The following is a 10635-nucleotide window of genomic DNA, read 5'->3' as shown; positions in this document are numbered from 1 at the left end:
ACATGAGGTTTGCCTTTGGGAACCTGATTCATTGGAGAAGGCATTCAGATTCGCAAGAAAAATTGAAAGAAAAATTATGGCAACAAGGGAGCCTACCACTCACAACTATAAAGATGGAAGCGTTGCTACCCATAGTCTTCCACAGCCTACAAGGTTGACACCACAAAAATTGGAAGAAAAAAGAGAAAAGGGGCTTTGTTACAATTGTGATAGAAAATACACTAAAGGTCATAAGTGTGCCGAGAAGAAATTATTTTACATAGATTGTGAAGAGGAGGAAAAAAAGGAGCAAGAAACGTCAAAATAAGAGGATATACATTAGGAATCAACCCTAGAGAAAGAAGAAATGAATCCAACCATATATTGTAATGCATTCGCAGGAATTACTACTCCTCAAACTCTCAAGATAGAAGGACATATCAAGAAGAAAAGGGCAATAGTGTTAATTGATTCGGGTAGTACCCACAATTTTATTCATTGTAAGATAGCCAAGGAATTGAATTGCTTCCTATATCCAGCACCAAAGTGTAAAGTGATGGTTGCAAATGGAGGAACCATAATTTGGTCTGGAAAGTGCCATAAAATCAAGCTATCCATGGGAGAATATGTATTGAATAGTCCTATGCTTTCTATTCCAATGGGTGGTGCTGATGTTGAACTAGGGGTGCAATGGCTACAATCTTTGGGTACGATAGCTTTTAATTTTCAAGAAATTTTCATGAAATTTTGTTGGGAAGGAAAGGAAGTTGAATTAAGGGGTATTGCAGTGAAACTGAGAAAGATATTCAGCTCAAACGGCATGACAAAGCTTCTAAAGAAAGAACAAGGGGGCATAATTGCATAATTATGTTCACTAGAAGTTCCCACATTGAAATCATTCATTTCTCCAGATCTCCAAAATATCTTTGGTGATCATTCCAAGGTGTTTGAGACTCCCAAAGGCCTCCCACCTATTCATGATCATGATCATGCTATTCATTTGATTCCAGGAAGTGTTCCTCCAAACATTAGGCCTTACAGATATCCCTATGCCCAAAAGAGTGAAATTGAACGTATGGTTGCAGAAATGTTAGAGGCTGGTATAATTCAACCTAGTCAAAGTTCTTTCTTTGCTCTAGTAGTATTGGTTCACAAGAAGGATGGATCATGGCGCATGTGTCCGGATTATAGGGAGCTCAACAAGCTCACTATTAAAGATAAATTTCACATTCCTTTCATTGATGAATTATTGGATGAATTAAATGGAGCAATTTACTTCACCAAGTTGGATCTTTGTTTAGGATATCATCAAATCAGAATGAAGATTGAAGACATTCTGAAAACAACATTTAGAACTCATGAGGATCATTATGATTTTTTGGTCATGCCTTTTGGCCTTACCAATTCCACCTTCTACATTTCAAGGTTTAATGAATTTTATTTTCAAACCCTTCCTTAGAAAATTTGTGTTAGTAATTTTTGATGATATATTAATCTCCAACAAGTATTGGAAGGATCATGTTCAACATGTTGACAGGGTGCTCAAACTATTGGAGGAGAAACAATTATATGCAAAAACCTCCAAATGTTTCTTTGGAGTACAAGAGGTGGAATATCTGGGTCATATTGTATCTCATGAAGGTGTTAAGGTAGAACCTAGCCAAATTAAAGCCATTAAGGAATGGAAAATCCCCACATCCATAAAGCATCTGCAAGGATTTCTTGGGTTGATAGGTTATTATCACAAGTTTGTTAAGAATTATGGGAAAATAGTAGCACCTCTAACAACATTACTGAAGAAAGATGCATTTTCTTGGACTCCAGAAGCAATGAAGGCCTTTGAATATCTTAAAGAGGCAATGTGCCAAGCACTGGTCTTAGCTACACGAGACTTCACAAAAACCTTTATTGTGGAATGTGATGCCTTGAGAAATGGAATTGGCGTTGTTTTAATGCAAGAAGGAAGACCCATTGCTTTTGAAAGTCGTCTAATCAAACGAAATTATTTACACAAAGCTATTTATGAGAAGGAAATGTTGACAATACAACATGCACTTAAGAAATGACGACCTTACCTAATGAGAAGACACTTCAAGGTAAAAACGGATCGTGATAGTCTTAAATAATTTTTAGAACAAATATTATCTTTAGAAGAGCAGCAAAAATGGGTCACAAAAATGTTGGGTTATGACTTTGAAATCATCTACAAAAAAGGGAAGCAAAATGTTGTTGCAGATGCACTCTTAAGAAAGGGTGAGGATGTGAAAGCATTGCTTTGTTCCATCTCTATCATGCAACCAAATTGGATAAATGAAGAAAGGGATGAATGGAAGAATGACGAAGAAGTGTGGGCACTCATTCAAAAGTTACAGCAAGATCCCAATACATATGATACATTTAGTTGGAAATATGATTCATTATGGTACAAAGATCGCTTATACCTCCGTAAGAATTCCCAACTCAAACAAAAGATTCTTCTCGAATTGCACACCTCTCCTTCAGGAGGGCACTCAGGATTTTTAAAAACTTACCATAGGGTTAAGAAGGAATTTTTTGGGATGACCTTAAATCTGATATTCAAAGGTTTGTTGTAGAATGTTTGGTTTGCTAACAAAATAAAGTTGAGACAATTGAGACACTGGGTCTATTACAACATTTATCCATTCCAAGTCAACGTTGGGAGGAGGTTTCAATGGATTTTACCACAGGTTTACCCAAGTCCGAAGGAAAGAGTGTCATCATGGTGGTAGTCGATAGACTTACCAAGTATGCACACTTTTGTGCATTATCTCATCCATTTAAAGCCTGTAAAATTGCTACTGCATTTATGGAAACAATTCAAAAGCTATATGGAAACCCAAAGATTATTGTAAGCGACAAAGTTCCCACTTTCACTGTAAATTTTTGGACTGAATTATTTTCTTGTCTGGGTACTCAGATAGCTCATAGTTCATCTTATCATCCTCAATCTGATGGGAAACTGAGATAGTGAACAAATGTTTGGAATGATATCTTCGTTGCTTTGTATTTGATAAACAAACACAATGGGTAAAGTGGTTATATCTAGCTAAATGGTGGTATAACAGTTCCTTCCATATTGCATTGAAAATGACGCCATTTATGGCACTTTATGGATATCATCCACTGTCTATCACAACATATTTAAGAGAAAATCTAAGGTTCAAGTAGTGGAAGATCACATTGAGCATCAACAACAGGTTCTCCACCTCTTAAAGGATAACCTCACTTTGGCGCAGAATAGAACGAAACAACTGGCAGATCAACATCGTCGCAAAAGAAGTTTTGATATCGGTGACTGGGTATTTCTACGAATATAACCATACAAACAAATGTCCCTCAAGCAAGCTAAGAAGGATAATAAATTATCACCAAAGTATTATGGTCTGTACAAGGTGTTGCAAAATATTGGTACTATGGCATACAAATTGGAGCTTCCTACATCTTCTCGAGTGCACCCAGTTTTCCATGTTTTTTGCTTAAAGAAATTTATAGGTGACAAGTTCCTAGTTCAAACAATATTGTCAAAACTTGACGAGGAAGGAAAAATCATATTGGAACCTGAAGAAGTCATAGAAAAAAGAACTCAACAGCTACGAAATTGATCAATTTCATAGTATCTCATTAAGTGGAAGAACTTACCCATTGAAGATTCCACATGGGAGGATGAGAATTTTATACAGAAGCATCCATAACTACTCAAGCGTTGAGGACAACACTTTTTTTTAAGGAGAGGGGCATGTTAGGTCCCTATAATACTAGTGAGTCTCCCATTACTATTGTCATTGTAGCCCCTTATTGTTATTGTTGTGCCCTAGTTGTCCCCACATTGTTATTATTGTGCCCCATAGAATCCCACTATTGTTATTGTTGTGCTTTTATATTATTATTGTTATGTTGGCTTTGATTATATTATGACCCCTTAGAATCCTCTATATAGAAAGGAGGTTTTGTCATTTGAAGCATCCAAGAATTGTTCATTTATGTAATGTAAAGGAGGTTTCCCCTCGAAGATGCTTATTCTGAAGTTGTTGATCTATATTTTCTTCTATTTTGTGAGTTGGTTGCATAACAATGTCTATCATGGCTAGTAGGACTCTAGTCAAGTCTTTGTTCAAGAATTTTAATTAGCATCATTATCTCTATGTTTCTTTTCATTTATGTAAATTCCATGAATTTATGCGCAGTGACTGAGTCATAGCCCTGGAATTTAGCCTTAAATCTTGCAGTTGTTGGCATAACAATGGCAGAAAAAGGCTACAGTCGCACTTAGGCAGGCTCATGGGAGCGACTGAGACCCTCAGTCGCTTGGAGGGCTTGGCAAGGGAGAGACTGAGGCTTTAATGTAGCAAAATGTCAGTTTGTCTAAGGGGTTGGTCACCTAGATGAGTTGAATGGCTCTTGGGGGTTCTATTGCATGTGTAGAAGGTAAGGTTGGTTGTGTTACGTTGGTTCCACTTCCTTAACTAATACATAAGGAGTTGAATTATATCATAGTAACTCTTCATCACATGCTTACCCTGGTTGGCTGATTACTTGGGTAGATGTGGGAGGAGAGTGTTACAGAGTGTTATCAGAGCATGGTTTCGTTCCCTGGGTGGCGTCTGATTTATGTTCTCTTTGTATGATATCTGATACCACAGAGTGGTACCAGAGCATGGTTCAACACTTGGATTGGATGGGCAGAATGTGTTTGTCTTGCATGCATGTAGGTTGTATAGGTGCTTGTTATGTATGCATAGTAGTGGTCATTTTTATAATTGTGTCGCCATGTAGGAGTTGATGGTGTTGTTGTTGGGATGTGTTTGTCATGAATGCATGTTAGTTGTATATGCATTTGTTATGCATTTCATTGTCTATATGTTGTTATGCATGTATTTTCATGGTTATGTTTATGCATGTATAGTAGGTCAGAGATGCATTGTGATGGTCATTGTTGTGCTATTGTGTCATCATGATGCTATTGGTTGTTATGATGCTAATGTGTTGGTTGAGATAGAGCAAGAGATGCATGCTATCAGAGTGAGGTTGTAGCACTAGACTTTGGAGTAAGAGAAGATCATCATACATGTATTATATGTCTGGTATGCAGGGATGTTAGTTAATGGTTTGTTATATGAATTAGGGTTATATATATGTTTGTCATTTTATTGTTGTTGTGGTTACATGCATGGTAGATGCTAGTGAATGAGTGTGGTCATATGCACATGTGTCGAATTGTCATGAATAATAGTAACTTGTTGTTATATGCATTGTTGTTGTTGTTTTATGTTAGTTACCTTGATGATTATGTTATATGTTGTTTATGAGTATGTTATATGTTAACTTGTTGTTGTTATATTTTCGTTAACTTGATGATTAGGGTTATTGCAGTTAAGACCTTGATGTTATATGTATCATGCTAACCTGGATTGACCTATGCAAATGATTATGGTTATGACATTCAGGTATGAGTTAATATATTGTGATATTATGTGATACTAATCTAAACTGATTGTGCATATGTGATTGTTATGCATGAATGATAATTATTTATGAGCTTATAAGGTGAACATATTAGCTAGTTGCTGTTATGGATATCATGACCTTATTTATGTTTGAGTTGATATTTTGTGAAGTTATATCATGCTAATTTAGATTGATTGTGTAGATAAGACAACCTCCCCTGAAATACATTAAGGTATGAGTTTGATTATGTCATCTATTTGGTTTATCTAGCATGTTATGTTTACAAGTTATCTGAATGTTTGATTAATTGCATGATATGAGTATGTGCCTGAAAGATTGCATGAATGAATGGTCTTGTTTTAAGATGGTTATACTAATGCATTATGTGCGGAGACAACTAATATGTACTTGAGTGTAAGTGTGTGCTAGTTGTAGTATTATGATTTTGATTATTAGTTGATTATGACATGGTTGTTAGTCTCGAAAAGTTTGATTTCAAATTGATAGACATGATGCCTTGATTTATGAAACATGTGACTGACATGTGTGAATAGTTGCAAGGAAACATGCTTGGTATTAGCATGACAAGGTAGTAGTTGATGTCTTTATATAACTAATAGTTGGGTGATGTGACAGTACATAATAAGACTCGATTGCAGTAAGGAAAAAGGTAAAAGGAACCGAGTAAGAATTCCTTTGGTAATGTTTGGAAACCACAATTCCAAACAAATGGGTGCTTTGCATATAGCAAGTCTTCTTAACCCTAATTTATATGAAATTATGTGGATATGTTCTATATTCATGGACATGTATTTGACAGGTATAATAACTACTGTCTAGTTATAGGTAGATCTGTCAAGGGAATTGGAGTCCCTTGAAAGATAATGTGGATGTGTTCAGTTGCAAGGCAACGTGCTTGTCACAACAAGGTAAGGTAACCAATTTATTGTTATGTTTATTTATGCACTAACAATTATGTGTTTATGGCAATATGATGCAAGAGATTGCATGGCAAAGAGTTTGCCATGAAATCTCAAAGAAGGCTTAGGTTGATATTTCCCTTGGAAGCATTGGGAACCACGGGATTGAGTCATGGTGTTTGTTTCTAGTCTTTCATTTTTAGTGTTTTGTGATTTGTTTGTGCTTGATTTGTAGTTATGTTTGTATCTTGTGCATGGCCATGTCACTTTGTTTGTGGTGTTGTATTGCTATTGATCTTTCATGGTTTGCTTCTTATTTTTTCTTGTTCTTTCCTTTTATTTTTTGAGTCTTGGGAATTGGTTTGAGAAAGAGGAAAGTTAATGGAGCTCAAGGATAGTTGAATGAAACCTGGCAGGAAATATAAGACCCGAATGAAGCTCGGTGCATGAGTAAGGGGTAGCTGAAGGTAATAATACGATAACCAATTGGATTGGTTGGATCCATTGGTGGAAATGGGCAGTGGCTGGGTAGACATGAAATAACAAGAAAGGCAAGTAAATGGATATGAGGTGTCGAATTCCTTGGCTATGCAGGGAACGATTGTTCTTAATGTTGTGCACGGTGTGCACAGATAAAAAGAGTTCTATTAACCTCGACCTTGTGCTATTTGGTAATTATGTTGTGATCATGATTATGTTGATGTCTATATATGTATACATGTATGTATGTATGTCATTGTCTAACAGGGTCGTTAGAAATCATGATTGTTTAACACCAATATTTATATGTATGTATGCATGTCATTTTATGACGGAATTATGGTTGTTTTATGCTATATATATATATATATATATATATATATATATATACATGTCACTGTCTAACAGGGTCGTTAGGGATCATTCTTGTGGAGGAATGATTGCTTATGTAGGTGACTGACATGAAGAGGTTCTAGGTCTTATGGGGAATCAAATGGTAAGAGTAGCCTCAAAAAATCTACGAGTTCGGTATCATGTGGATATGAGTTGATATTATGTGTTTATATTATGCCTATGTTTACGTTATGGATGGGTAATGCTGAGAGATACATCAGCAGAATGAAAACAACGTGATCCGCGGTGTGCTAGGATAAGCATGGATGACAGAGAGACACTGGAAACAAGGTTGTTCAGTAGTGACAATGTGGTTTTGGATGTGCAGTGCTATTATTGTGTATATTGTATATTATGTGACTGTATCTATGATGTTGTGTGCCTGTTGTATATATGGTGTTGTGTGTATATTGCATATGCAGTGTTGGGTATATATGGTGCTATGTACATGTTGGATATGTGGTGATGTGTACATATTGTATTGTGCGCATGATGGATATGCGGTGTTGTGTGCATGTTGGATATGCGATGTTGGGTACATATGGTGTTTTGTTCATGTTCTATATGCAGTGCTATGTACATATGGTGTTATGTTGTACATGTGTTGCTATGTACAACTGGTGTTGTTTGCGTGATTGTACATGTGGTGTTGTGTGCATGTGGTGTTGTGTGCAGGTGGTGATGTGCACATGTCGTGCATGTGACGCTGTGTACATTTGGTGTCGTGTACATCTCATGCATGTGGTATTGTGTACATGTTGTACAGGTGGTGCAGTGTACATGTGGCGTTGTGTACACGTTGTGTAGGTGGTGTTGTGTACATGTGATGATGTGTACACATTGTGCAAGTGGTGTTGTGTACATGTGATATTGTGTACATGTTGTGTTGCAGACATGTGGTACTATGTATGTGCATTATGTAGTTGTGGTATTGTGACATGTGTATTCATTATGTTGTACTATGTATGTATATGTATTTTGTTGTGTTGTACACCGGATGTACGTGTATGTATTGTGTTGTGTTGTACACTGGGTGTAGGTTTATATGTTGTATATCAGGTTTAGGTGCATGTATTGTACGGTGTTGCATGTCATGTGTGGCTGTATGTGGTGTTCACTATGTGTATGTGTACGTGGTTGAAGAGAAGGCACTAGGTGGTTATCGAGTGTGGAAACCAATCCAATGTACATACGAAAATGATCGATGAAAGGATAAGTATTAGTATTTTATTTCAGTTTTAATTATGCTTGTGATTTATGATTCTGGTTTATGATGATTACATGTGATCTATGACTCTGATATATGATAGTTACATGTGATATATGATTTTGATCTATGACGGTTGCATTTTGAGCTAACCAGATGTGATATGTTTATACATGATGATTTGGTCAACAACTAGTTTGACTTGTTGTGACAAGAAGTAAACAGAATTGCAGGTGTACCTTGTTGATAGGCCACCAATGAGGTATGATTTGAATTTATTTCAATTCTTTTTTTAGTCTAATGGAAATTATATGCTTGGTACAGGAAAGAATGAAAATGCCCAGTTGGATGATTGAAACCGACTGCAAGAATTAGCAACATCAGCGAAAGGAATTGAAACAGGTAGCAATATGCTGGTAAAGCACTTCAGGAGTAGGGCCATTGTGGGACACTAGTACCCAATAGTGTCCATTGATTTCCATGAGCATGCTATGACTCAGATTATTGTTTTGAGGCAGGTATATTCCTTGGCTTTTGGACCTTTCGATGTGAGGAAACCTTGCCAATGGATGGACTTCCCGGGATGGGGATGCCAGTGGAACTTGGAAAGTGTGTGACTACACGGAAGGGGGTGATCGGATTCCCTGAGGGACTGTGTAGCAGAGAAGGGAAGGTCAGGGATGGATTTATTTTGGTTATTATCATTGTCAGATGAAATCAGATGCACATCAGGAGTGTGCCCTGGAACAATGAGCTGGTAACTTTTCACTTAGAGGACAAGTGGCGCAGGATTGTAGCGCTAGAAATTGGATGCAACTTTGATTTTGGCAGTGGATTCTAGACTTACTAGGAAGGAGGTGAATCCTGGTATTACTTTGAGGGTGGAGGTGTGAGCCTCTGTATTCCCTTGTTGTGGATGCAGGCATTGTATCCTTTTGTTTGCTGGTTGAGAAAATGTGCATATGTGTATATGTTTATATTATTATAAATATTGTATCGAGATATGTTATAAAGCTCCATAGACAATATGATTATTTGTTGGTTGAAGAAAATTTGTATAAGAGTATATGTGGTTGTTATTGTAAATATCGTAATGAACTATGTTATAAATCTCCAATAAACAATATGGTTGTCATGTTTTCAACAGGATGTCATTGTAAATATTGCAACGAGCTGTGTTATAAAGATCCATGGGCAGTATGTTTTGCTTACAACAATATTGTTGGTTGTAGGTGTCATTGAACATCGAGGACGTGTTCCCCCAAGGGGGAGGGTTCTGTAACAGCCCTGGTTAAAAATCCATGTAAAAATATATAAGACCACGGTCATGGGACACGTATTCAAAGCTGAATGGTGGGAAAAACATCCTAGTGGGTGTTCATTTCGATTATTATGGCTAAAGGAAATTGGCAAAGGCTTTGGAAAGGCAAAGAGGCATTAATTGACATTTTATTTATGAAAATAATGGAAATTAGGATAAAAGGAAGGTGAAAGGTCACAAGTTTCATATGAGGAGGAAATTGAAGTAAAATAATGGAAAACGTAGCAAATAGAGGCCTTGTTAATAAAAAGGATTTTGAGGACCAGTTGGGAAGCTTTTTGACAAGTTTTGGTGGAGCTCTCTTCTATTCTCTCTTTCTCTCATACTCTTGGACACTTAGAGTTTCTTAGAGCACTATTGGAGGAGTGTGGCATACTTGGGATTTGGAGAAATAAAGCAAGCAAAAGAAGGAAAGCGCAAGGGGATAGCAAGATCAACAACTACAGTTGGATTTCTTTGCAGCTATCAAGTTGCATGTATGGTTTCCTTGCTAGTTTTGGCATGCATGACACATGCATGTGGTTTCTTGGTTATGCTCCATCATTGGTATGGAGGATTGCCTAGATTGACAATGGTTTTTCCTAGCCTTGCCTTTTCCTGGATAGCCATGGTGTTGTCTTGGAAGCCTTGGTTGGACAAACACTCTGGAAGCCCTTGGTGGGTTGAGTTACTAGTCCTGGAAACCTTGTTTGGAAAAACACTCTAGAAGCCCAACGATAACTATGGGTTGAGTTACTAGTCCTAGAAGCCTTGGTTGGAGCGAATGCCTTGGAGCCCTAAATAGCTTGAGTAGAGACCAATCTAGTGATGGTTAGTGATGTCCAACCGTGAGGTGGAATCACTGATTGAGGGTTGAGGTGGTTTGGCCT

This window comes from Pinus tabuliformis, chromosome 5_2, assembly GCF_031772625.1.
Source record: "Pinus tabuliformis cultivar Carrire ecotype Pingquan chromosome 5_2, CPIR1, whole genome shotgun sequence".
NCBI classification, from domain to species: domain Eukaryota; kingdom Viridiplantae; phylum Streptophyta; class Pinopsida; order Pinales; family Pinaceae; genus Pinus; species Pinus tabuliformis.
The sequence above is the reverse complement of the archived record's forward strand: the minus strand, read 5'-3'. Positions refer to the sequence as shown.